The sequence below is a fragment of the Rhinolophus sinicus genome, chromosome 1 (genome assembly GCF_057876585.1).
Source record: "Rhinolophus sinicus isolate RSI-liver-muscle chromosome 1, RSI-T2T, whole genome shotgun sequence".
In the NCBI taxonomy this organism is placed as follows: Eukaryota; Metazoa; Chordata; class Mammalia; order Chiroptera; family Rhinolophidae; genus Rhinolophus; species Rhinolophus sinicus.
The window spans coordinates 82,495,744-82,519,138 of NC_142501.1; positions in this window are offsets into that span (position 1 = coordinate 82,495,744).

Below are 23,395 nucleotides of genomic sequence, written 5' to 3' on the forward strand. Positions count from 1 at the left end.
AAGTGCTGGCGTGGATGCGGAGAAAAGGGAACGCTGGTGCACTGTTGGTGGGAATGCAGATTGGTGCAGCCACTATGGAAAACAGTATGGAGGTATCTCAAAAATCTGAAAATGGAACTACCTTATGATCCAGCAATCCACTCCTAGGTGTCTATCCGGAGAAATCCAAAACTCCAATTCAAAAATCTTTATGCACTCCTATGTTTATTGCAGCACTATACACAATAGCCAAGACATGGAAACAACCGAAATGCCCATCAGTAGACGACTGGATTAAGAAACTATGGTACATTTATACAATGGAGTATTATGCAGCCATAAAGAAGAAAGAAATCTTACCATTTGCAACAACATGGATGGATCTAGAGAACATTATGTTAAGTGAAATAAGTCAGAAAGAGAAAGACAAATACCATATGATCTCACTTATATGCGGAATCTAAAGAAAAGAATAAGTGAATGAACTAATCAGAGACAGTTTTGGAAACATGGAGGAAAAACAGAGGGTTGCTAGAGGGGTGGAGGGGTGGGGATAAGGGGAAGGTGAGAGGTTTTGGGAACGTACAGAGGGATAGTGGGTGGGGGGAGGGGGGTTCACACAGTGTGAGGGATATAAATGATAAACGTCTAAGTTTTGCTCTGTCTTGTGCACCTGAAACTAATTAAAAATAAATAAATAAATAAATAAAAAGCCCTAATGCAAATTTTATAACATTCATTTATTCTATTATTTTATCCCTTTAATGCTCTTTTGCTAATTTCTTTCTTTCTACCACCCTTTAGGAACATCCAGGAATTAATCCTTTGATCTTTGCTCATTTCCCTTAATGTTTACTTTTTTTCAGAAGCTCCACCATTCTCATGGTATAATTTGCCAGCTTTGTATGGATTGATGGCTAAATGTTTACCTTAAGTTCCAAATTTTCAATAATTGTCTATAGATCAATCATGCTCATAACAAATACTAAACTTTTTTTTCTTTCCAGAAAATGTTGCCTTTCAGAAATATATTAATCCACTCATTTTTCATTGTATCATTCGTTACCTATTGTCTCCCATTTGGGTCTTTTATCAGGATTTGTGGAATTAGTAAAAGTGATTAAGCTCTAGTCATTTCCTGAACTCCTCCCATCTCTGTCTAAACTTTTCTTAGTTCAAGTTCAGCTATTCTTTTGGGGACCTGAAGAATTGGGCCACTGCACAGGTAAATTTTGATTGGTGAGTAATAAATATGAGAAGATGATGATGATTATGATTTTAAAAGTTTTCTCTGTGGCAGTAGGTTGGCTCAGTTGGTTAGGGCATAGTGCTCCTAACACCCAGGTTGTTGGTTCAATTCCCACATGGGCCAGTGAGCTGCACCCTTCACAACCAGATTGAAAACAATGACTTGACTTGGAGCTGATGGGTCCTGGAAAACAACACACACAGTGTTCCCCAAAATACCCCAATAAAAAATAAATAAAAAGTTTTCTCTGGTAGACAATGGAGTCACGATTGCTCTGGTAGACAAATGTAGACAATGGATAGTTGGAAACATACCTAAAAGATTATTTTAATTGTTCAATGAAGTTAGGGATGAGGGAAGAAAGGAAGGTGGGTCATAATTACATGTTAGCATCTGATTATGATTTTCTAGGTTATCTCTTCCAAAGAACAATCATATTTAAAATGGCCCAAAACTGAAGGAAAGAAGAAAGGAAGGAAAATACTTATTACAAGTATCCATACAACTTGGTGTGTGGTATTTAGTAAATATTTTCTGGTTAAATGACTAGTTAATGGGTTAGAGTCATGGTGAAAATTTAAGTCAACTTGGAGGGTTGCTAGGGGATATAGTTTTCCTTTAAAGGCGGCTTTCTTCATACATCTTCATTTGCAGCACGTATCTGGCAACCCAATTTACTTAGGGGTTTGGCTGCCCATCTCTTGTCGTCCCTGACTAATTGCGTTTTACTATCAGTTTCCTCCGTCATTTTAATATTGCGCACGTCTTGATAACTGTCATGTGGTAATTATATGTCATTTCATTTGCACTTAATCATGACACTCCAGAGAGTAAACTCCTAACTGTCAGAGACGCTTTTCTGAATAATCTCACAATTCCTAACAGAATGCTCTGTGCAGTGAAAATCCAAAAACGCTTGGTATCTTATTCTGAAGTTTGACTCAAATATGTTAGCAATGATCATATTATAGAAAATATTCAGCTTATTTGATGTTATAGGGGCTTCATTTTGAGTATATTAGGTTTTGTTTTATTCTATTCTGTTTTTTGTATTTAATTTATAATTCTCACTTTAGGAAAATTGCCTTTAGTTTCCAGGAAGCAAACATTTCCAGGAGATTAATCATTTGTTCCTTTGTTTCCATTATGCTATCTCCTTCCGTGATGTAAATTTGCAGGTGTTGATGTATTTTCTTCAAATCTGTTTGTGAATATTGATAGTTGGTTTTATTCACACACAGGAGTCCTGAAATTGAAAAAATGTTTAGTATATATTGCAAACAGCTTTAATTAAATCACTTCCTAAAGCCTGATGAGGATATTTCATCACTTGGGACTTAGTTATGACTAGGGATAGACTCTGAGACCGAGAAAAAGAAATTAATTTGGTGGCTTGTTTGTGACAAGAGCTATTGCATATCACTTTTAAAATTATGTAAGATTAATTCTTTGATATCATAAAAATACTTTTCTTTTGAATTTTTTATATTTTTTCCAGTTGTATTGAGATATAACTAACATATAGCAGTATATTAGTTTAAGGTGTACAACATAATGACTTGATATATGTATATATTGCAAAATAATTACCACAGTAAGTTTAGTTAACATCTAGCACCTCATATAGTTGCATTTTTCTCCTTGTGATGAGAACTTTTAAGATCTACTCTTTCAGCAACTTTCAAATATACAAGAGTATTATTAACTATAGTGACCATGTTGTACATTACACCCCCAGAACTTATTTATCTTATAACTAGAAGTTTCTTTTTTCAATTTTTACTAAATTTATTGGGGTGACATTGGTTAGTAAAATTATATAGGTTACAAGTGTACATTTGTGTAATACATATATGTCATCTATATATTGTATCGTGTTCACCATCCAGAGTCAGTTCTCCTTCCATCACCATATATTTTACCCCCTTTTCCCTTTTCTATCACATGAATTTTAGAACTTACTTTTCATGAAGAATAGCTATTTTTCCTTCCTATGAGTAAACACTGTGTACAAAGTTATTGACTCCTAAATTGCCATATGAAATACTGAAAAAATGTTATTACGCTTTCTATTATGGAAAATACTTTCATCAAGGTAATTTCTGTTTTAACACAGCTGGAACACTAAAGAAATGCATAGATTATACAATTTATTAAAGTTTGTGTGTTAGTTTTCTGTTGCTGTCCTAATAAATTACCACCAACTTAATGATATAAAACAACAGAAATTTATTATCTTATGGTTTGTGGGTCAGAAGCCAAACACGTGTCTCACTGGGCTAAAATCAAGATATCAGCAGGGCTGAGGAAAATTCATTTCTTTGCCTTTTCTGGCTTTTAGAGGCCACCCACAGTTTTTGGCTTGTACTCTCTTTCCTCCATTTCTAAAGCCAACAATACTGCTCATGTTTCATCTCACTGATCTTTCTGTCTGTTGCATCTCTCCCTTATCACAGCCAGGAAAAGGTTTCCATTTTGAATCCCTGGTGTGATTACATTGGTTCCCCAAATCTGCCCGACATCAGCTTAATTTCCACATGTGAAACTTTTCAAATCATAACTTAGTGTACGAAAAAGCCCCTGGCTTCAATCTATTTCAGTCATCAAGAAGATGGTAAATTCAGCCCCAAACCTGATCCCTGTCCTTGAAATTTTTAAAGGCTCTCTCTCTTATCTCTAACTGCTTTTTAGTCATTTTCTCTTTGCAAATAACTGAGAAGACAAAGTATGTTATTGAAGATAATGAGGTGTAAAATCTGTTTCCCAGTCCTCTACTAGACAAAATAATGTTTCTCTATGCCAGGTACAGTTTTCAGGCTATAAACCTTCAATATTAATTGAAGGTGTCAAAAGCATAAATATAGATGAATTAAACTATTGAAAGTTGTTAAAATAAAATGTGTTTGTATTTGCAAGCAATATTATTTATTTAGGTAGAACTCTTTTTTTCCCTCTTACTTAAATTTTCAGTATAAATTATTTGAGAAATTATTCTAATATTTTGATCCTGTGTGTCTCCATGTTCAACTTAGAATGAGGGGGAAAAAGGCTTTGAGTAAGAGCATTATACCGTATGGTATTGAAAGAGAGAAAGGAGAGAGAGAGAGAATATGAGAATATTCAAGGGGATTTGACTGGCTTAAAAAATGATAGAAAGTGGTTTTAATATTCATATTTTTATCCCTGTTTAAGGACTCTCGTGGAAGTTTGCCTGTAGTCTGAAGACACACTTATGCTAAAAGCCCAAAGAAGACCACAGAGAAGGAGAGAATGGAGTCCATGAAGAAGACAGGTAAATGTCAGTTCATAACTTTAATCCTCGTGACATTCAGAAGTTCACCTGAGCTATACAATCGTAATCTTACTTTCTTGTTTCTCTGACATAGATCAAATCCTTTCAGCATCCGCAGGAGAACCTAATGGACACCTTTGCGCAACCAGCACTAGTAGAAATGTGGAAGGCAGGTAGAGTAGAATAGGAACAGATGATTCAAAGATGAAACTTTACACTCTATTCTTTATGTCTCTTACTTACTACATTCATCTTTTGCAAGTACCTCTTCAAATTGCTTAATCGTAGTATATACTATATAACACACTCATACTGTATAATATATTCTATACTATATGTGTTCTATATAAAAACAATAAGAATAATGGTACTATAAAGTGTAGTACTCTTCAGGAGTACATAATATTATGACAGGTAGCCAAATTTATTATAATAACGACCACAGAGTACTATGTTTGTGGAGGTATTAGATTAAACACTTGATCTTATTTAATTTAGTCCCAAAACCTTATCAGAAAGGCTTTACTGGTATTCGCTTTACAAAGAGGGAAGCCAAGGCAAATTTTTCTAGGTCACACAAGGGGCAGAGTCCAAACTGAATCCAGGTTTACTTGACTCCAAAGTCTTTCCTCTTAAATGTTAATCAGTGTCATCCACTTAATAATCATTTAGTAATAACACATTATTTCTATTAAAACATAGCTAACATACAATATTATATTAGTTTCAGGGGTACACCGTAGTTATTTAACAAGAGCACATCCTCAAACACCTTCGGTACAATAATTTCTGAGCTATGTTAAAATACTGGCATTAAATATGAAATAATTTTTAAAACAATCACTATTTTATAGTATCTTCAGAAACTACTTTTAAAAAAATGTTGAAAATCTAATAGAGACTCCCAAAAGAGAAATAAAAAAGCTTTTCAAGTAAAACTACCACTTGCCAAAAGATAAAATCAGAATATTTTTCCAAGCCTAAACACATTAAAGGAAAAAAAAGTATTTTGCAATCAATGTATATCTTTTCATTACACATGCTTTAGTCAAATTATATCTGTAAAATATATCTTTAGGTAATGACTTTAAAAAAAGAGTTTTAAAAGATGTTCCATAGTGATATTCATGGTAAACACAAAAAAGATTTGGTTAATATTCTAGCCAACTTCATAGAAGTCAGCGTTTTCTCTACCCTGATTTTCAACTGGAATTACTGGGGTGCTTTTTAAAAAATACTGACATCCAAGACCCATCATAGCCAATTAAATTATAATCTCTAAAGGTGGTTTCTCAAGTTTGTTATTTTGTTAATGATTTTCGTAGAGTTGAGAACATCTAATCTACATGAATAATTGCAGTTGTGATAATAATAACCACTCTTCATTTGTTGACTGCTTTCTTCTGCATCAAATATGTACTAGGTATTTAACATGCATCCTGAAATTTAATCTCTATATAAAAATTTTATTACTGCCCATGTAACAAAACTTACACCCCCCACTAGTCAGTAGTGGTGACAAGACTCAGACATCACTCTGAAGCAACATCTCTCTCCACTATGCCCCAACACACCAAAGCAAGGATTAAACAGACAACACTTCAATCAGTCAGAAAGTAGCCAAAGCAAAAGTATTTACTTAGCTGTCTGGGCAACGACCATAGGGGGAAAAAATTGGATTGCAATACTTCTGAAATGTTTTCTAGGCAGCCCTCAGTTTAGGGTGTGGTATGCAGAATAGTAATAGAACCCAAGGATGTCCTTCTCCCAATTCCCAGAACCCGTGAATACGAATATACTAACTTGTACAGTAAAAGAGACTTTGCAGATGTGATTAAGTTAAGGATTTTGAGATGGGCAGCTTATACTATTATCTGAGCAAGTCCAATACAATCACAAGAGTCTTTAAAAGAGGGAGGCAGGAGTATCAGAATCAGAGGAGGTGATGAGACCACGGAAGCAGAGATTGGAGTGATGGAGGACATGAGACAAGCAAAGCAAGTAACCTTTAGAAGGTGGAAAAAGCAAGGAAATGAATACTCCCCTAGAGCCTCCAGAATGAATGCAGCCCTGTTGACACATTTTGAACTTCTGATCTCCAGAATTGCTCTAAATTTGTTTCCATAGCAATGAGAAGCTAATACAGAAAATACAATACTTGCCATGAAAAGTCATGGAATTATGTAAAACTTCACCCACTGAGGTAATCCAATCATTGTTAAAGATAGTTCACAGATAGAGTTGTCTTAGGATTGTTGCAAAATAGAAATCACGGTTTGTAAGATATGTGCCAAGCACAAGAAGGGCAATCAACCACACAAAAAGTAAACCTGTCACCTCTCTGAAATTTCTGAATCCCAATAGTTTGAACCTATGAATATATCTCCTCAAAGGAGGAAGACACATTGTTGTACAATGTACAACATAGCACCAAAAGAAGCTCAATGCATCGTGGCCTTTATGGATTTGGGGTGCAACATATATCGTATATGAATGTATTAATTACTTTACTGAGTAATGCGTGATAGTGTTGGGTGGGGAGCAGAGCAAGAGAAGGCTGGGTGGCATGTTAAGGCTTCAGTGGAAGCTGTTTTGGCAATTGGGCCTCATGGCCCAGTGGATCTGATCATACTCAGAGTATTTACTGCAAATACTGCTGTGGTGTGGAGCCTCTTGCAAGCACCAATAGGAGAATGTCAGACCTCTAGACTTTGGGGGTGAACCCATGCCTTCTTCTACCAGTAATTATTCCTCTTTTGAGGAATATATCCTTGCGTCCTACTGGGTCTGGGTAAAGACTGCATGCCTAACCATGGGATATCAGGTGACCACGTGGTCTAAGCTTTCTATCTTGAACTGGGTATTTTCTGACCCTTCGGTCATGAAATTGGGGATGCACAGCACCACTCTGTCATCAAATGGAAATAATATCCAGGCTCAGACTCCACTGAACTGATATGCCTGCTTCAATGTCTCATGTCTCTCAGTGCCCACCTGTGACGCTATGGGGAGTTCCTTACGACCAGTTGACTGAAGAGGAAAAATATCTGGACCTGGTTTACAGTTAGTTCTGCACAGTTTGCTAGTACCAACCACAGATGCATTGCTGTAGCTTTACAGTCCCACTTAAGGATGGCCTGGAAGGAAAGGGAGAATGGAAGTCATCCTAGTAGGCAGAACACTGAGTGGGACATTTTATTGTCTACCTTGTTTGGACAAAGAGATAATCATAAGAATGGGTCTGCATTGCTTTATGGGAAACTCAAGGTGGTTTGGTTTTATGGTTAGGGACCTAGGAAGAACAGGATTGAAAGGTTAGGGACAAGGAAGTCTGGAAAAGATGTATATGGATAGACTGCTCAAATTTAACTTCTAGTGTGAAAATAATTGTGTCTCACGTGGCATCTACTCTAGAGGAGTTTTGTAATAATTACGTGGACCAAATGACAAGTTCTCTGAATGTCACATGCTTCTTTCTCAAATCACCCCAATACTTGCTCAATGAGCTTATAGACAAGATGGTCATGGTGACAGGGGTAGAGGCTACATGTGGGCTCAACAAGCAGAAGTTCCCCTTACCAAGGTTGACCTGGCCACACTTTCTCATTCGTTCCTACCTATCAACCAGCAAACAAACCACCATGCTCTTGATATGGCCATTATCTAGATCTATAGTACAGGATATCAGTCCTTTAGCTGATGTATAATTTATTTATTTTTTATTTTTTTTCAGTTACAGTTGCTATTCAATATTAATTTATTAGTTTCAGGTGTACAATATAGTGGTTAGACATTTCTCTAATTTATGCAGTGATCCCCCAAATTAGTCTAGTACCCACCTGGCACTATACATAGTTGTTGTAAGGTTATTGACAATATTTTCTATGCTGTATTTACGTCCGTGTATCTCTTAATCCCTTCACCTTTTTCACCCAGCTCCCCAAACCCCTGCCATCTGGCAATCATCGCATTGTTCTCTGTATCTATGTGTCTGTTTCTGTTTTGTTCATTTATTTTGTTCTTTAGATTCTACATATAAGTGAGATCATATGGTATTTGTCTTTCTCTGTCTGACTTATTTCACTTAGCATAATCTTTTCTAGGTCCATCCATGTTGTCACAATTAGACCTAAGTTTTATAAATACTTTTTCACACTCTGACTTGCCTATTTTTTTTTTACCATTTTTAAATTTATTTTTATTAGTTTCAGGTGTACAAAGCAACATTAGACATTTAAATCCCTCATAAGTGATAACCTACCCCCCAAGCTACTACCCCTCTGACATTTTATATAGCTGCTACAATACCATCAACTCTCTTCCCTATGTTGTACTCCACATCCTGTGACTATATATACCTATATACTTAGTTATAGTTGACATTCAATATTATTCTACTTCACCTCTTCAGGTGCATAGCTCATTGGTCAGGCATCTACGCAGTTTATGACGTGGTCCCTCTGATAAATCCAGTGCCCATCTGGCACCTTACATGATCTTTACAACAGTGTTGATTATATTCCCCACACTGTATTAACTATCAATTTATATTTCTTAATACCTTCACCTTTTTCACCTTGACCCCCACCCCATTCCCGTCTATGACCCTGACAGATCTAGTACCTATCTGACACCATACCTAGTTATGACAATACTATTGACTATATTCCTTATGCTATACTCTATATCCCCATGACTACTGTGTAACAACAAATTTGTACTTCTTAATCCCTTCCCCTTTCACCCATCCTTAACCTCCCTCCCATCTTAAAAAAGTCCCTCTAAGAGTCCTTGTAATACTGGTTTGGTTGCAATAAACTTCTTCATCTTTTTCTTCCCTGGGAAGCTCCTTATCTGTCCTTATTTTCTAAATGACAGCCTTGCTAAATGACAGTAGAGCAATCTTGGTTGTATGTCGTTGCTTTTCATCATTGGGAATATTTCCTGCCATTCCCTTCTTGCCTGCAAAGTTTCTGTTGAGAAATCAGCTGACAGTCTTATGGGGGCTCCCTTGTAGGTAACTGACTGCTTTTCTCTTGCCGCTTTTAAGATTGTCTCTTTGTATTTAACCGTTGGCATCTTAATTACGATGTGTCTTGGTGTCAGCCTCTTTGGATATATCTTGTTTGAGACTCTCTGTGCTTCCTGGGCTTATATATCCATTTCCTTCACCAGATTAGGGAAGTTTTCTGTCATTATTTCTTTAAATAGGTTTTCATCCCCTTGCTCTCTCTCTTCTGCTCTGGTACCCATATAATGCAAATGTTGCAATGCTTGATATTGTTCCAGAGGCCCCTTAAACTCCATCCAATTTTTTCGATTCTTTTTTCTTTTTGCTGTTCTGGTTGGGAGTTTTCTGCTACCTTACCTTCTACATCACTGATTAGATCTTCTACTTTATCTAATCTATTGTTGATTCCCTGTAATATATTATTTGTTTCCATTATTGTATCCCTTATTTCTGCATGGTTCTTTTTCATGATTTCCATCTCCATTTTTATGCTTCTTATCTCTCTGTTGAAGTTCTCCCTGAAATCATTGAGCATTCTTATAACCACTGCTTGGAACTCTGTGTCTGATACATTGCTTAGTTTCACTTAGTTTTTTTTTCTGGAGCTGTGTTCTGTTCTTTTATTTGGGACATGTTTCTTTGTCTCCCCATTTTGCCTGCCTCCCTGTGCTTATTTCTATGTATTGGGTAGGGCTGCTATGTCTTCTGGTCTTAGTAGAATGGCCTTATATAGTAGGTATGCTGTGGGGTTCAGTGGCGCAGTGTTTCTGGTTCCCTGAGTGACGTTCTCCAGGTGTGTCCCTTGTGTGAGTTGTGTGTGCCCTCCTCTTGTAATTGAGCCTTGGTTGATAATCGCACATCAGTGTGACAGACTGACTCTTGGGCTCACTGGTTGTCAGGACTGGCCTTGACTACAGTGGAAGAATTGTTGTGCAGGGGCTGACCCTATGGAGCAGGATCTGCCTCAGCAGGACTCTGGTGCCTGCCCAATCATCCCCTTGGAGGCAGATTTGGAGGTCATATTTGGAGGCAGCTGGGTGATGCGCTAGCTTGTTCTAAAGCTGGCCACTGGGGGCGCCAGCCCGAGGAAAACCTTGGAGGGAATCTGCTGTAGGTAAAGTTCAGCCCCAGCCCAGTGTCCCAGCTGGGGCCACCCAGCAGGAGCAACAAAGAAATCCACAGATAGCTGCTGCCTGTGTTGTGCTTGGAAGCTCCTTTGAGAGGCCAACCCATGAACCAAGGCCAACTGCCACAATTGCTGGCTTAGGGCTGCTCAGCCAGAAGTACAGGACATGCTCAAGCCAGATGCTGATTATGTAGGTTCCGGGAAATTTTGAAAGACCCTAGAAAAGTCTGCAGCTTGACCCTAGGCAGGTGGTTTGCCCTAAAAAGCCACTGAAAGCAGCCTGGGTGTTCCCAAAAGTTGGAAGGGGCTGGGTCTTGAATCGCCAGTGCTGGGCAAACTAATGGCAGAGACTCAGAAAAGGCGGCCACCTGTATTCGCATGTGGGACGGGGGAGGATTCAGCAAAGAAACAATGGCCTCTGCCAGCTCCCCCATCCAGGAGAAAGCCACCTCTCTAGCCCCCATCCCAAGCCAGACAATTCAGCTCCCCATCATTTGTCCCTGACACCTTTCCAGCTGCTGCTCCAATGCTGGAGCTCAGAGCAAATGATTCTGTTGGTGGGTAAGTCCACACGCAGTCCCTTTAAGAGGAGCGCCTGTGAAGGCAGCCGCACTCAGTCTCACTCAGTCACAATCACCGCTTGTTTTCACAACCAAAAATTATGGGGACTTCTCTCCCCAGCACTGGAATCCTGGGCTGGGGAGGGGCTGGTGTCTATCACTCCTTTAGGTGATGGGGGGATCCCCACAGCCTAAATAGCCCTCCTGATCTTTAATGCTCACACATGGGTGTGGGACCAGCCCGTTCCCTGTCTCTGACCTTCCTACCAGTCTGGAGGTGGCTTCCTCTACATGTCCTTAGTTGAAAGTTTAGCTTGATTTTAGGCAATTCTCAATAATGGTTGTTTTGTAGATTAGTTGTAATTTTGATGTGGTTGTGAGAAAAGGTAAACACAGCATTTACCTACTGCACCGTTTTGGTTCACTCCCCCACCTATTAATTTTCTTAATGCTGTCTTCTGATGAGTAGAAATTATTATTTTCATGAAATCTAAGTTATCATTTTTTGTTTTGTGGTTATTGCCTTTTTTGTCTTATTTGAGAAGCCTTTAGCTACCCCAGCTCATAAAGATATGTTTCTATATTTCCTTCTAAAAATATTATAATTTACATTTAGGTCTATGATCCATCTCAAATTAATTTTTGTGTATTGTGTGAGTGAGGCATCGGAGTTCATCGTTTTCATATGGATATCTGTAAATTCCAGCACTATTTGCTAAAAAGGCTTTCGTTTTTCACTGGATTGTTTTGGAGGCTTTGTTGAAAACCAGAAAAAAAAAAGTAAGTCCATTTCTGAGCTCTCTGTTCTGCTGTATTTACCTATTTGTTGATCCATATGCCAGTACTACAATGACCAAATATTATAGCTTTACATGAAGTCTTGAAATCAGGTTATTTATATAAGCTCTCCAATTTGAGTCTTCTTTCTCATAACTGTATTGGATATTCTGGGTTCTTGCAATTCCACATACAGTTGAAAATTAGCTTGTCGATTTAAAAAACAATAGTCTGCTGGGATTATGATTGGGACTGATACTGTCCTTGATGTCTTGCTGTAATTATTTAATTACTGAACATTACAAAATTTTGTTAAATTCAACTTCAATGCTAATTCAGAACACTCTCCATGTTGTCATCCTTTTATTTGCTGAGTCTATCACTGACAGTGTTGCTTTCTGTGTGTGGCCTAGACTGAAAAGATCAGTGTAATCCTAAAGTAAGTCTCCATCTTCTGTATCTAGCCAAAAACTACACCGTTTGCATCTAAACAAACACCGGTAAAAGCACTACAAGGAGGAAACTATAATAAATGCGCTAAACACAAATGGCTATGAATACAAAACTAAAGGAAACCCTTGTTTCTGGTCAATCTAATGATCTCCATGTGCTCAGGGTTATTGGCACTTCCTATAAATGAATAAGATTTTTGACAGCAGCTTCAATTTGGGTACTTCAGAGTGAAATCACATCAGTGGACTTCAGGAGTCCTTGTTGTCAGTTCGACACCATTTAATCACAATATATTCTTTTATTCTAACAAAGGTTATAAAGATGAAGTTTATTAATTCAATCAGATGCCCTTTGAAACCCTTTACCAGTCACGCAGAAAAACTTGACCTATCGCATAAAGTTCTTCAGTAGCTGCTCATAGCTTTTCTGTTTCTTAATAGTTGACCTGTTTTCTGATGGACCGTAGCACCTTTAAATAAAATATAGTTTAAAAGCTTGATCCATACATATAATCTGTCTCATACTACATTTCATAATTTATTGCCCTTGCTGTCAAAAGGCATCAAATTCTGAGATTTGCTTAAAGAGCTCTTAACAGAAGGTAAGGATGTTTAATTTAAGTCAGTAGATACGAGTATTTTGTCTTTTGGCTGAAGAAAATCCACAGAGAATTTTCAAAATACAGATGTACGTAGAGTATGATCTTAGAGACCAAAGATAAGTAAACTGAATGTAGAATTGTTATGGCTGAAAAATGTTGCCTGTGGCTGCTGCTCGTGGAATCCAGTCACTTCTCTGTGGAACCGGCTGCATGTCCACCATTCCACCAAACCCATATTTAATAAGTGACCACTCAGTTTTAGACACTGCGTTAAACACTGGGGGTAAATATAATAATAAAATGCTGTCTGTGTCTTACATCATTTCATAGCTAGTGGGGAAGGGATATGTAGCAACAACTAACACTAATAATAAATGTGACATAGTTATGTACAAAGCGTTCTAGGAGCCCATATGGAGGACAGTGAGTCCTGCTGGAGAATGCGTATTTGCAGAGAGAGGACAGACAGCTACACCACAGAGGTGGCATTTGAAATAGACCCCAAGAAGTTGAGCAGGAGTGGCTAGCAAGTTTGAAATCAGGAGAAAACAAATGCATGTGAAGTCTAGAATAAATTTTATAATGCTAACTTCTCAGTTCCATCACTGAATTAGCGAATATTTTGTTAAAGTCCTTTTAAATCTATATTCTGAATCTGTATCTTTTAGGATTATGTTAAGTAGTGGTGGTTTTTATTGCTACTTCTTATTCCTTCTTTCATAGTTTTGATGAGGAAACTAGACATTCTCTCGTTGACAATGGCGGGCACATAAACATTTTGGCTCACTGACAGTCCAAATTGTTGTAAAAAGTTTTCTCCTACCCACCAACTCGTAGCAGCGTCAATGAAAAGGGTTGCTGCCCAGGAATTGTTTGCATACCTCAGTAGGAATCAGTTATACTAAAGCACTGCATATTCTCTGAGGATGCTGCATCCCTGGCCATTCAGGGCATCTGAATGTTAGCAGCTCTTTTGTGTCTATGGTCTTTTATAATTGCCTTCAATAAATGCTTAAAGAGTTATTTTACTTGGGAATTTATAAAAAATGATGTAAGAATGTCTTGAAAATAACGAAATATACACTAAGACTTAAAAATATATATATTGCTATACAATTAGTTAGGAATAACTATAAATACAGCTGCTCTAAACAATGCAGTCCTTTGAACCTCCATCCTAGATTCTCTGGTGAAACGCATATGTGCTGAGGGAAATCCATAAAAACATTAATTAGCCCAGTACTGTTTGAGTTTTCTTCTCATCCAGTCATTTAATTCATCTCTCCGTGTGTTGGTCATTGTCTGAATTGGAATAGCTACTTCCCTTGTATCAGGGAGGTGTGTCAGAGTTTAAAACACAATTGCCCAGTATGCTCAATGTCCCTCTCGGGAGTTGTTAAGCATTCAGACTTTAAAAGAGAGAGTCAGTATCATTTGTTGCTTGGCAATATTTATCTCAGAGATATGGACAAAGATAGAATTAAGATTGTCTCTTTTCTTTAAAATCTTGACAGCAGCTTTTTATTACCCAAGAATTTCAGTAAGTACTCTCTGCCTTTTTCCTCTGCTTGGCTCAACAATGCCTTAGTTAAGATTTTCTCAAATGCTGGATTTCTTATAATCTTATTCTTTTCAGTAAAGATTACTTCCCACATTGTCATCATTCTAACTTCAGAAAGAGGCTAATGATATGAAGTGTATGCTTAATGGTTATACAGTGAGATCCCAATACTGGTGTGGAGCTTTTGGGAGGAAGAAAAAGGAGTCAGTGATCTCTGTCTCCTTGTAATTTATCTTTCCAAATGGAATGTTATGATTTCCAATGTCTTCTTGGGAAAGAAGATTGGCAATATCTTCTTGGGAAAAGCCTCTATTGAGAGGCTTTTCTATGAGAGAGAAGTAATACATCCCAATAGGATTGTAAATTAACCTGGGAGGTCTTCAGCTCTGGATGGCCATTTGGAGCCACCATAGAACCAAAGGATAAAAGATCAAGAGGAGATGGACTAGCTGTGAACTAAACTTTAAGGAATAGATATGAAAACTAGAGGGATCTTTGATGTTTATGACATTCCAACTAGACTCATTATGACAGGGATGTAGGGAAAGAGCCCTAGCAAAGAATAATATACACACACTTTGTTGAGGTGTAGCTACTAGTGTCATATAGCTCAGACGTCTTTAGTGGCAAGGCATCAACATGGCATAGATGCAATGCCGGAATGTAACTTTAATATTTTGGAAACTTCACTAATAAAGGCAATTAGTTCAGTGGAGAAAGTGAAATTTAATACAGGATCTAAAAGAAATGATTCTTTATCAGCTTGTCTACATAAATTCCTTCTTCTTTCACCTCCACCCCTCTCCAAATCATTTTTATAGATAATGAATGTGTTGTCTCTTTTCACTAACAATACTCTAAATATAGGAACTACCTCTTCAGGAAAGGCTAAACGGCTCCCATCTCTATCTTTTTTCACTAGCACCATTTTTTTTTTTTATAGCTTTGTAAATTATTAGCACATTTTGGAGTTGCCTTCATTATAGAAACGGACAAACTAAGTTACTAATTGATTTTTCCTGAAGACATCCTCTAGTATAGATGAATTCTAAGATTCATGAATGTAATGAGAATGTCTTACTTACCCATTTTAGTAATTAATATAAATTTTAGTACTTAATACAATTTCTGTTGAATGTATGAATGATAAATGAATGAATAAATAAATAAAAAGTGCTTTGATACTTGGACTTTATCAACAGGAACAAAAAGACACATCCGTGCTCTTTAAAAAAATTAATGTTTTAAGCTTATGGTTCCTGATTTTACTAAAAGACAGTTCTCTTGACTCCCAGAAGTTCCTATCAGTTAGATTCTGATTTACAAATGGAGAAATCTCTTTTTGATGCCTGTAACTGCTTTATCTGAGTGTTTAGAGGAACTCTGACTGACATCAGAAGAATAGAACCTAATCTTCCGCTGGAGATTTAAAATTACTGAATACTAAAGTACTAAAATAATACTTTAGTAAATTCAGAGGCTTCTCTTCAGTCAACTGCTGGTTGAACTAATGTTTCACTTAAGTGAAAAATATGTTTAGCATAATAAAAAGTAACAAATGCTGAGTTAAATTTGTGTGGTGGGTTTTGTGAGATGGTGTGAGCACAGTGAAGAGTAAGGATGGAGACGTCCTAGGAAGTTACAGCCACTGTCATTTTCTCATCTCTGTAGTCAAAATCGCTTCAAAGTTATTGTCATGCAGGGTGGCATGCGAGGTCCCCCTCCCCACATAAGAACGCAGGATATGGTGAGGCCAAAAAGGAACACCCATGGAGCCATAGGTAGGGGAGTCATACCACCATATTCTCACTGGCGGCTGGGTTGGAGACATAGGAAGCAAGGGCCACACTATCCGCAACCTGCCATCCACTGCTCTCTGCCAACCAACCCCACTTGCTAGCTGCAATCCGCACTTGCAGGCTCAGCCACCATCTTCTTGCTAGCCCCCATTTGCTGCTAGTGTAGCCACAGCAGTTATATTAGTGGCCAATGGCTCACTGGTTACAGCTGACGGCCAACTAGCCACAGCTGATGGACATCCAATCACAGTTGATGACCATTTATTACCTGAGCCAGCACTTTTCCACGTGAGGCCAAGAGCCTGGAAACTGCACTCCTGGCTCTGTCCCCACAGTTATATAACATTCAAGGATGTAATTTCTTTCTTTTTTAAAAGATTTTATTGGGCAAGGGGAACAGGACTTTATTGGGGAACAGTGTATTTTTTCCCAGGACCCATCAGCTCCAAGTCAAGTTCTTGTCCTTTCAATCTTAGTTGTGGAGGGAGCAGCTCAGCTCCAAGTCCAGTTGCCGTTTTCAATCTAGTTGCAGGGGGTGCAGCCCCCCATCCCATGTGGTCGCATCCAGCACGACGTGGGGAGGGAGAAGGGTGGCACAGCATTAAGAAAAGACAGTAGCCAGAAATAGAGTGCAAGCATGGGCCAAGAGGAACAGTCTCAGGGTCTGAACCCCAAATCGGGCCAACGTGTAGTTTTTATTGGTAAACTTCTAAAGAGGTAATGATTGTTAATCTCAAGATCTCTGTGTTAGTAGTCTGCTGGCCGTCTTTCCGAAAGTTCCCATTGTGCTCCAGCCTGAACTTTGCCTTCACACACACGCACATCTCCAAGGAATCCATTGAAGGGGAGGGACCAATATAATTCCATTGGGTCTCAGTTTGCTGAGACTTCCCCTCAAAGGAGATTTTCCGATATCTCTCCATCGAGCTTCAGTTTGCTGAGGCACTCCCTTGTGAAATCCTGGGAAGAGCGTGGGGGAACAAACGGTTTGGCAGCTGTAAGGCAACACCATGTAGTAGTTGAGCCGGCAACCTTGTTGTTGAGAGCATGTGCTCCAACCAACTGAGCCATCCGGCCACCTGGGAGCTCAACAGCAGCTCAGCAGCAGCTCGTTGTCTTTACTCTGGTTATGGAGGGCGCAGCTCACTGGCCCATGTGGGAATTGAACCGGCAACACTGTTGCTCAGAGCTCACACTCTAACCAGCTGAGCTATCCCACTGCCCCTCAAGGATGTAATTTCTTATCCTACAGAAGAGGGAGCCAGAATAGAAAATAATTTACTAAGTTCTATTTTGTATTGCCAAAAGAGAACACAGCCTCGTGAGTTTTTAATGACTAGACTATTGAGATAGAGGTCAAACTTTTCATAAGTTAAGGCTTTAGTTTAACTACTCAAAATGAAACAAATGGGAAAGTATTCTTTTAACTGATTCTGATAGTGTTATTTTACCTTACTTTTCAGTTCTGAGGAAAGGGGCATAAAAACCTTGAATTTTATTCCTGTTGCTCAGTGACAATGTTCAGAGAAATGTGGCATTTTTTCGGTCATCATTTGGGTAAACTTGGTTATTTTTGTATGGCCATCTGTTCCTAAACTAGGCTATTAAGGATATTCTTAACTTTGTTCTTTTCACTGTAAAAAGAAAAAAGAAAATAAAAACACTGAAATGTTTTTCTATGCGACACCTGGTGGGTAGAGGAAAGAGGAAGAGGGGGAACACAAAGGGGTATGCTTTAAATATTATTGAAGTATAAGTTAAGAAATAGGAATTTAACTTTTACAAAGTTAATGCTACATAAAGGACATAGCACTCTGAAATTTTTTTCTATCAAATCTTCTAAACTATGTATAGAGTTCCTGTGATTTGCCTCTATAAATATTGTGCCACTTATTTTAACTGATATATGCAATGCTAATCTGATTTAGAAAAATATTTTTTTACTACTAATAATTACCTAGTAATATCCTGCCACAAAAGCAATATATGTTCACAAGAGAATTTAGATAATACAGGTAAGAAAAAAGAGAGAGAAAATAAAAATCACATACAATTCCATCATCTAGAGATATTTCTCATAATTTAGTGTAGATCTTTGCTGTTAAAAATAATGTTTGAGAGTCAGTGTAACAACATTTGAAAATGTTCATGACATATGAAGAGAAAACAATCAGATTTTAACAACAAATTTTTGAATCAAGTAGGCATTCCTCTCTATTCCTCTTGCTAAGTACAACTAAGTACAAAAACTTTCTACTCTCTCTAGCCAAGGGACCAGGGAAAAGGTAACCTAGCAGAACAAAAAACTTTTAGACAACTACCCCACTTGAGCCAAACACCACTGCTCCTCCCCCATCCCAGCCAGCAAAAGCCTGAATGGAAGCCTACTCTTATCTGGGTGTAACAAGGTGCCTCACCTTCTTCATTAGAGTGGTATCAGAGAAGATTGAGTAGGAAGCTGGGACTTTCATTCCCACCCAGTGATAACCAGGCACTGTTCCTCCTGGTTTTTCAGTGGAATTCAAACGAGGATCCTGGATTTCAACTGCCATCCAGTCATACAAAGCACCCTCCTTTCCACTAGTGTTGGAGAAGACCAAGTGGGAAGCCAGAACATTCACCTTTATCTAGTGGTAAGGACCTCTCCCCCACTACAGCGTCAGTGAAAGTCATGTGAGAAGCATATGAATTTTTACTGTATCCTGCATGTTTTTTGTATTGTGTTATGAGACTCTGGACTTTATTGAAATCTCTATTTTAGCAGACCTCCTCTGACATGTGAGGATTCTCTACTCAGCCTTCTTTGACATCCTAACAGGGAGGGATACCTGTTACAAGAACGTGCTTGAAACATGAAAAAATAGATTATCTCAACAACAACAACAACAACAACAACAACAAAAATAGAAGACACCAAATAGGAAATTTAAAACTGAAAAATATAATAACTGAAATAAAAATCTCAATGGATTGACTCAACAACAGAATGAAGTGGACAGGAAAGAATCAGTGAACTTGAAGTTAGTATAATAGAATTAACCCAATCTGAACAATAGAGAAAATAGACTGAAAAAGAAAAAGAACAGACTCCCAGGGAACTGAAGGATTGTAATGAAAATATTAACACTTGTGCCATTGGAGTCCAGAAGGAGAGTAGAAAGAGGATTAGGCTGCAAATAATTTGAAGAAATGATGGCTGAAAATTTCCCAAATTTTACAAAAGATATAAACCTACATGTCAAAGAAGCTGAGTGAACTTCACACAAGCTAAACACAAAGACAAGTTGCACGGATGTGTCTGCCTTCATTATAATAACTTTTCTCATTTTGTTGGTTGCTTTTAGCAGAGATTATTTTTAACTTTGAGTAAGTTATGGTGCATATGTAAGTAGAAATTATGTAGCTGTTCTGGGGGTTTGAATATGGAACCACATTTCTCATTCTTCCCATTGAGGCATGGAGTTTATTTTGCTTCCTGTAACAGAAGGAAGTCCTGTTACCACACATGAAATGCAAAGGAGGCAACACTGTGCCAATTACATGTCTAGCCTTTAAAAGGAGTAGCAGCTTCTGTCTGCTCTCTTGGAATGCTCACTATTGGGACATTCTCTTTCAGAACCCAGCCACCACGCTGTGAAAAATTCAAGTTGTTTGGAGAGGCCAGAGCTCCTGACAAGCATCACCAACTGTCAGCCACGTGCATGAGCCCCCTGGGACATTCCAGCACAAATGAGCCCCAGATGCCTGCAGTTCTAGTCAATGTGATGTAGCACATTAGAACTGCCCAGCTATTACCATATTACCATATGACCCAGCAATCCTTCTCCTGGGTATCTACCCAAAAAACCTGAAAACATTTATCCGTAAAGGTATATATGCTCTGATGTTCATTGCAGCTTTATTTATGGTGGCCAAGACACGGAAACAACCAAAGTGTCCTTCGATAGATGATTGGATAAAGAAGTTGTAGTATATATACACAATGGAATACTACTCTGCCATGAGAAAAGATGAAATACTGCCATTTGCAACAACATGGATGGATATTGAGATTATTATGCTAAGTGAAATAAGCCAGACAGAAAAAGTTGAGAACCATATGATTTCACTGATATGTGGGATATAAAACTGAAAGCAACAAAGGAACAAACAAACAAATAACAAAAACTCATAGACTCAGACATCAGTTTAGTGGTTACCAGAGGGTAAGGGGGGTGGGGGTAGTAAATGAGGGTAAATGGAATCAAATACATGGTGATGGAAGGAGAACTGACTCTGGGTGGTGAACACACAATATGATATATATATATAAAACGTATTACAGAACTGTACACTTGAAACTGATGTAACTTTACTAACAATTGTCAGCCCAATAAACTTTAATTAAAAACAAAGAAGAAGAAAAAAAATGGTAACTCTAGGAAACATACTAGAATTGTCCACAGTACATTAAACTATGAAAGATAAACCATCAAAAATGAACTGCCCAGCTGAGCTCAGTCAACCCACAAAACTATGAGATATAGTAAAATAGTTATTTAAGCCATAAGCTTTGAGTTCCTCTTTTATGCAGTAGTAGATAACTGAAAAAGCTGATAAAAATGTTGGAAATAAAAAAATAAGAATAAAAACTGTCAGAAAATAAAAACTATTAGGAAATAGACTGATGATATGGGAATATATCAATTTTAATGTTAAACCACATGCAAGAAAAGACAAAGTGTGATTGATATTTTTAAAAAATGTATAGTAAAAACAATATAATTTAGCACTATATATATAAAACATTTGTGTTTTATATATATGTCTGATATATATATATATATATATGAATATATATATGATCTTAAGTAATCATCTTGTTTTTTCTTAATTATTGGACTGGAAGGAAATACAATATGTTACCAGTAGTTGAATAATTAATTTCCCTGAATCTCTATATTTTTAAAATTAGCAGTTAATACTAGTCATAAAAGAAAACACTCTCTGCCTTAACAACAGACAGAATAAATCTGGTAGTATATTTTTTAAAAAGCAGTACATATAATAATAAGTAGATCTCAGTTTAGAAGAGAAATTTAGAGTACTAGATCAGAAAATACTATAATATAATTTAGACAAATAGAAATTCTTAGAATAGTCAATCCAGTTGTAACATCAATTCTAATTTAGCTTTGCCATGATAACCAAGTAATTACTTACTTTAGAAAGTGTCAGTAAGTTAATAAACATTGGCCCTTAGTAGCAGATCATATTTGTGGTTTTAATCCACAATCAAATGACTTTTGTTTTAAAGTTAAAATTAGTTTTAGAAACAAATGTTTTAAATATAAATATTTTGAAATGTATTATCTCTCTGATACACTAATTAGAATTTCCAAGAGATGTAGCATATGGACTCATAGAGAGGAAGGCATAAAAGGGAACTTTGTGCTTATCTAGTGAACTTCTTAATTTAGAGAGTGTAATGCAGTAAGCTAAGGAATTGGTCAGATCCAGAATACAAATGGAAACTGGAAAGAGGGTAGTAAGAGATTAAATCTGATAATCCAAGGTGGATCATGGGCCATTATCCAGCCTTCCTGAGGTCTTCCGATGGTAATGTTGTGTGGGGTGGATGATCCCACTAAGGAGGAATTTCAATTGGAAGCAAAGTAAAGCACTGAGAAATAGCAATGTGTATAGTTTTGCTTATAGTAGGTGACCCTTTGGAAAACCAGTTTATCTGAGCTTGGAGGAAAATTTTAAACATTACGTTATGTTATATAACAATCCCAAATTAGATGGGTAACATTTTAGGGAGTGAGAACTCTTAAGTATTTTCCACATAATGCCCCGTTTTCTTCTTGAACACTCTAAGGATTTTTCTGGTATATGCTGGAAAAACGTATTCTCTATTATAAGCCAACCATGTAGAAGATATAATATTTTGCTGGAGGGTGAGTATATTCTGGCCCTCAACAACATCTGCTAGGGAGGACAAACAATAGTTCATTCATTTAGTCAAATATTTTTTACTGAGCATGTTTGTATTACAGTCACTTTAATAGATTCTGGGATACACTAGTAAATAAAAGTCCCTACTGTTGTGGAATTTTTATTAAAGAGACAAAATATATATATTAAAGTATTAGATAGTGACAAATGCTATAAACAAAAATAAGGTAAGATAATTGGACTATTTTAAATAGAGTAATCTGGGAAAACTTTTTCGAGATACTTATATTTGATCAAAAGTCTGAATGAAGTGAGACACTTATAATAAATGAATAAAACATGAATAGTTCAATATAAATAATTCATACCTCAACCTAAATATATACATAAACAAATAAATATTTTGTCTATTTATTTTTTATTGAGGTATAAACAAAATGAAGGATATACAAATCATATCACCATTTATTTGACATATAAATATTCCAAAGATTTATATTCTCTAGCCAACCTCAGTAACTTATTTTAGTGCCAATCCTCTCTCAACAGAGAAAATCCTCCTCTGTAAATTAGCAAATTTTTCATGTAAGATGAATTAATGTTTTTGCATTTGCTAATTGATGTATACCTCACTTAATGAAATATATATGTTATTTCCTAGTTATTTACAAATAAATTTTAATTATAAATTAATATAGTCTCACTGACACAAAAATCAATTAGAAATGTTATCACTGAGAAAATTCACCCAAGTCCATAAAACAATATTTAAAAGTACAGCATAATTTTATAAATGATGCAAAAAGTGCTTCATGATAAAATGATTACTCTCTAATTTTCCATGTTTCCTTTTATTTTATTTTTGACTTTGAAAATAATAATTGTAGTACTAGAATAATTCACATTTTTTTTCAAATAAAAATAACTTTCCCAACCTGCTTTTTCCATGGAGGATACTTCAAAGTGAAAGAGGACATACCATAAAATTTGCATGTTTCTTTGAATATTTTCTAGGAGATTGCATGATCTTTTGTCCACACTTCTTATTTT